The sequence below is a fragment of the Halictus rubicundus genome, unplaced genomic scaffold (genome assembly GCF_050948215.1).
Source record: "Halictus rubicundus isolate RS-2024b unplaced genomic scaffold, iyHalRubi1_principal scaffold0103, whole genome shotgun sequence".
NCBI classification, from domain to species: Eukaryota; Metazoa; Arthropoda; class Insecta; order Hymenoptera; family Halictidae; genus Halictus; species Halictus rubicundus.
The window spans coordinates 394,305-400,768 of NW_027488644.1; positions in this window are offsets into that span (position 1 = coordinate 394,305).

The window sequence follows — 6,464 nt, forward strand, 5'->3', positions numbered from 1 at the left end:
TGGATAGGATTGAGGATATTATGGGATAGAGGATAGGATAGGATAGGATAGGATAGGATAGAGGATAGGATAGGATAGAGGATGGGATAGGATAGAGGATAGGATAGGATAAAGGATAGGATAGGATAGAGGATAGGATAGGATAGATGATAGGATAGAGGATTGGATAGGATAGAGGATACGATACGATAGAGGATAGGATAGGATAGAGGGTAGGATAGAGAATTGGATAAGGATAGAGGATACGATACGATAGAGGATAGGATAGGATAGAGGATGGGATAGGACAGAGGATAGGATAGGATAGAGGATAGAATAGGATAGAGGATAGGATAGGATTGAGGATAGAATAGGATAGAGGATAGGATAGGATAGAGGATAGGATAGAGGATTGGATAGGATTAAGGATATTATGGGATAGAGGATAGGATAGGATAGGATAGGATAGGATAGAGGATAGGATAGGATAGAGGATAGGATAGGATATATGATACTATAGGATGGAGGATACGATATTATAGAGGATAGTATAGGATAGAGGATAGGATAGGATAGAGGGTAGGATAGGACAGAGGATAGGATAGGATAGAGGATAGGATAGGATAGAGGATAGGATAGGATAGAGGATATGATAGGCTAGCATAGAGGATTGGATAGGATTGAGGATAGGATAGGATAGAGGATAGGATAGGATTGAGGATAGCATAGGATTGAGGATAGGATAGGATAGAGGATATGATAGAGGATTGCATAGGATTGAGGATATTATGGGATAGAGGATAGGATAGGATAGGATAGGATAGAGGATAGGATAGGATAGAGGATAGGATAGGATAGAGGATAGGATAGGATAGAGGATAGGATAGAGGATTGGATAGTATTAAGGATATTATGGGATAGAGGATAGGATAGGATAGGATAGGATAGGATAGGATAGAGGATAGGATAGGATAGAGGATAGGATAGGATAAATGATACTATAGGATGGAGGATACGATATTATAGAGGATAGTATAGGATAGAGGATAGGATAGGGTAGAGGATAGGATAAGATAGAGGATAGGATAGGGTAGAGGATACGATAAGATAGAGGATAGGATAGGGTAGAGGAAAAGATAAGATAGAGGATAGGATAGAATAGAGTACAGGATAGTATAGAGGATAAGATAATATAGAGAATAGGATAGGATAGAGGATAGGATATGCTAGGATAGTGGATAGGATAGGATTGAGGATAGGATAGGATAGAGGATAGGATAGGATAGGATAGGATAGAATAGATGATAGGATAGGATAGAGGATAGCATAGAGGATTGGATAGGATAGAGGATGGGATAGAGGATTGGATAGGATTGAGGATATTATGGGATAGAGGATAGGATAGGATAGGATAGGATAGAGGATAGGATAGGATAGAGGATGGGATAGGATAGAGGATAGGATAGGATAAAGGATAGGATAGGATAGAGGATAGTATAGGATAGAGGATAGGACAGGATAGAGGATAGGATAGGATAGAGGATAGGATAGTATAGAGAATAGGATAGGATAGAGGATAGGATAGGATAGAGGATAGGATAGGATAGATGATAGGATAGAGGATTGGATAGGATAGAGGATACGATACGATAGAGGATAGGATAGGATAGAGGGTAGGATAGAGAATTGGATAAGGATAGAGGATACGATACGATAGAGGATAGGATAGGATAGAGGATGGGATAGGACAGAGGATAGGATAGGATAGAGGATAGAATAGGATAGAGGATAGGATAGGATTGAGGATAGAATAGGATAGAGGATAGGATAGGATAGAGGATAGGATAGAGGATTGGATAGGATTAAGGATATTATGGGATAGAGGATAGGATAGGATAGGATAGGATAGGATAGAGGATAGGATAGGATAGAGGATAGGATAGGATATATGATACTATAGGATGGAGGATACGATATTATAGAGGATAGTATAGGATAGAGGATAGGATAGGATAGAGGGTAGGATAGGACAGAGGATAGGATAGGATAGAGGATAGGATAGGATAGAGGATAGGATAGGATAGAGGATATGATAGGCTAGCATAGAGGATTGGATAGGATTGAGGATAGGATAGGATAGAGGATAGGATAGGATTGAGGATAGCATAGGATTGAGGATAGGATAGGATAGAGGATATGATAGAGGATTGCATAGGATTGAGGATATTATGGGATAGAGGATAGGATAGGATAGGATAGGATAGAGGATAGGATAGGATAGAGGATAGGATAGGATAGAGGATAGGATAGAGGATTGGATAGTATTAAGGATATTATGGGATAGAGGATAGGATAGGATAGGATAGGATAGGATAGAGGATAGGATAGGATAGAGGATAGGATAGGATAAATGATACTATAGGATGGAGGATACGATATTATAGAGGATAGTATAGGATAGAGGATAGGATAGGGTAGAGGATAGGATAAGATAGAGGATAGGATAGGGTAGAGGATACGATAAGATAGAGGATATAATAGAATAGAGTACAGGATAGTATAGAGGACAAGATAATATAGAGAATAGGATAGGATAGAGGATAGGACAGGATAGATGATAGGATAGGATAGAGGATAGGATAGGATAGAGGATAGGATAGGATAAAGGATATGATAGGATAGAGGATAGGATAGAATAGAGTATAGGATAGGATAGAGGATAGGATAGGATATATGATACTATAGGATGGAGGATACGATATTATAGAGGATAGTATAGGATAGAGGATAGGATAGGATAGAGGGTAGGATAGGATAGGATAGAGGATACGATATTATAGAGGATAGTATAGGATAGAGGATAGGATAGGGTAGAGGATATGATAGGCTAGGATAGAGGATAGGATAGAGGATTGGATAGGATAGAGGATACGATACGATAGAGGATAGGATAGGATAGAGGGTAGGATAGAGAATTGGATAAGGATAGAGGATACGATACGATAGAGGATAGGATAGGATAGAGGATGGGATAGGACAGAGGATAGGATAGGATAGAGGATAGAATAGGATAGAGGATAGGATAGGATTGAGGATAGAATAGGATAGAGGATAGGATAGGATAGAGGATAGGATAGAGGATTGGATAGGATTAAGGATATTATGGGATAGAGGATAGGATAGGATAGGATAGGATAGGATAGAGGATAGGATAGGATAGAGGATAGGATAGGATATATGATACTATAGGATGGAGGATACGATATTATAGAGGATAGTATAGGATAGAGGATAGGATAGGATAGAGGGTAGGATAGGACAGAGGATAGGATAGGATAGAGGATAGGATAGGATAGAGGATAGGATAGGATAGAGGATATGATAGGCTAGCATAGAGGATTGGATAGGATTGAGGATAGGATAGGATAGAGGATAGGATAGGATTGAGGATAGCATAGGATTGAGGATAGGATAGGATAGAGGATATGATAGAGGATTGCATAGGATTGAGGATATTATGGGATAGAGGATAGGATAGGATAGGATAGGATAGAGGATAGGATAGGATAGAGGATAGGATAGGATAGAGGATAGGATAGGATAGAGGATAGGATAGAGGATTGGATAGTATTAAGGATATTATGGGATAGAGGATAGGATAGGATAGGATAGGATAGGATAGGATAGAGGATAGGATAGGATAGAGGATAGGATAGGATAAATGATACTATAGGATGGAGGATACGATATTATAGAGGATAGTATAGGATAGAGGATAGGATAGGGTAGAGGATAGGATAAGATAGAGGATAGGATAGGGTAGAGGATACGATAAGATAGAGGATAGGATAGGGTAGAGGAAAAGATAAGATAGAGGATAGGATAGAATAGAGTACAGGATAGTATAGAGGATAAGATAATATAGAGAATAGGATAGGATAGAGGATAGGATATGCTAGGATAGTGGATAGGATAGGATTGAGGATAGGATAGGATAGAGGATAGGATAGGATAGGATAGGATAGAATAGATGATAGGATAGGATAGAGGATAGCATAGAGGATTGGATAGGATAGAGGATGGGATAGAGGATTGGATAGGATTGAGGATATTATGGGATAGAGGATAGGATAGGATAGAGGATATGATAGAGGATTGCATAGGATTGAGGATATTATGGGATAGAGGATAGGATAGGATAGGATAGGATAGAGGATAGGATAGGATACAGGATAGGATAGGATAGAGGATAGGATAGGATAAAGGATAGGATAGGATAGAGGATAGTATAGGATAGAGGATAGGACAGGATAGAGGATAGGATAGGATAGAGGATAGGATAGTATAGAGAATAGGATAGGATAGAGGATAGGATAGGATAGAGGATAGGATAGAGGATTGGATAGGATAGAGGATACGATACGATAGAGGATAGGATAGGATAGAGGGTAGGATAGAGAATTGGATAAGGATAGAGGATACGATACGATAGAGGATAGGATAGGATAGAGGATGGGATAGGACAGAGGATAGGATAGGATAGAGGATAGAATAGGATAGAGGATAGGATAGGATTGAGGATAGAATAGGATAGAGGATAGGATAGGATAGAGGATAGGATAGAGGATTGGATAGGATTAAGGATATTATGGGATAGAGGATAGGATAGGATAGGATAGGATAGGATAGGATAGAGGATAGGATAGGATAGAGGATAGGATAGGATATATGATACTATAGGATGGAGGATACGATATTATAGAGGATAGTATAGGATAGAGGATAGGATAGGATAGAGGGTAGGATAGGACAGAGGATAGGATAGGATAGAGGATAGGATAGGATAGAGGATAGGATAGGATAGAGGATATGATAGGCTAGCATAGAGGATTGGATAGGATTGAGGATAGGATAGGATAGAGGATAGGATAGGATTGAGGATAGCATAGGATTGAGGATAGGATAGGATAGAGGATATGATAGAGGATTGCATAGGATTGAGGATATTATGGGATAGAGGATAGGATAGGATAGGATAGGATAGAGGATAGGATAGGATAGAGGATAGGATAGAGGATTGGATAGTATTAAGGATATTATGGGATAGAGGATAGGATAGGATAGGATAGGATAGGATAGAGGATAGGATAGGATAGAGGATAGGATAGGATAAATGATACTATAGGATGGAGGATACGATATTATAGAGGATAGTATAGGATAGAGGATAGGATAGGGTAGAGGATAGGATAAGATAGAGGATAGGATAGGGTAGAGGATACGATAAGATAGAGGATATAATAGAATAGAGTACAGGATAGTATAGAGGACAAGATAATATAGAGAATAGGATAGGATAGAGGATAGGACAGGATAGATGATAGGATAGGATAGAGGATAGGATAGGATAGAGGATAGGATAGGATAAAGGATATGATAGGATAGAGGATAGGATAGAATAGAGTATAGGATAGGATAGAGGATAGGATAGGATATATGATACTATAGGATGGAGGATACGATATTATAGAGGATAGTATAGGATAGAGGATAGGATAGGATAGAGGGTAGGATAGGATAGGATAGAGGATACGATATTATAGAGGATAGTATAGGATAGAGGATAGGATAGGGTAGAGGATATGATAGGCTAGGATAGAGGATAGGATAGGATTGAGGATAGCATAGGATTGAGGATAGGATAGGATAGAGAATAGGATAGGATAGGATAGGATAGGATAGAGGATAGGATAGGATAGAGGATAGGATAGGATAGAGGATAGGATAGGATAGAGGATAGGATAGGATAGAGGATAGGATAGGATAGAGTACAGGATAGTATAGAGGATAAGATAATATAGAGAATAGGATAGGATAGAGGATAGGACAGGATAGAGGATAGGATAGGATAGAGGATAGGATAGTATAGAGAATAGGATAGGATAGAGGATAGGATAGGATAGAGGATAGGATAGGATAGATGATAGGATAGAGGATTGGATAGGATAGAGGATACGATACGATAGAGGATAGGATAGGATAGAGGGTAGGATAGAGAATTGGATAAGGATAGAGGATACGATACGATAGAGGATAGGATAGGATAGAGGATGGGATAGGACAGAGGATAGGATAGGATAGAGGATAGAATAGGATAGAGGATAGGATAGGATTGAGGATAGAATAGGATAGAGGATAGGATAGGATAGAGGATAGGATAGAGGATTGGATAGGATAGAGGATACGATACGATAGAGGATAGGATAGGATAGAGGGTAGGATAGAGAATTGGATAAGGATAGAGGATACGATACGATAGAGGATAGGATAGGATAGAGGATGGGATAGGACAGAGGATAGGATAGGATAGAGGATAGAATAGGATAGAGGATAGGATAGGATAGAGGATAGGATAGGATAGAGGATATGATAGGCTAGGATAGAGGATAGGATAGGATTGAGGATAGCATAGGATTGAGGATAGG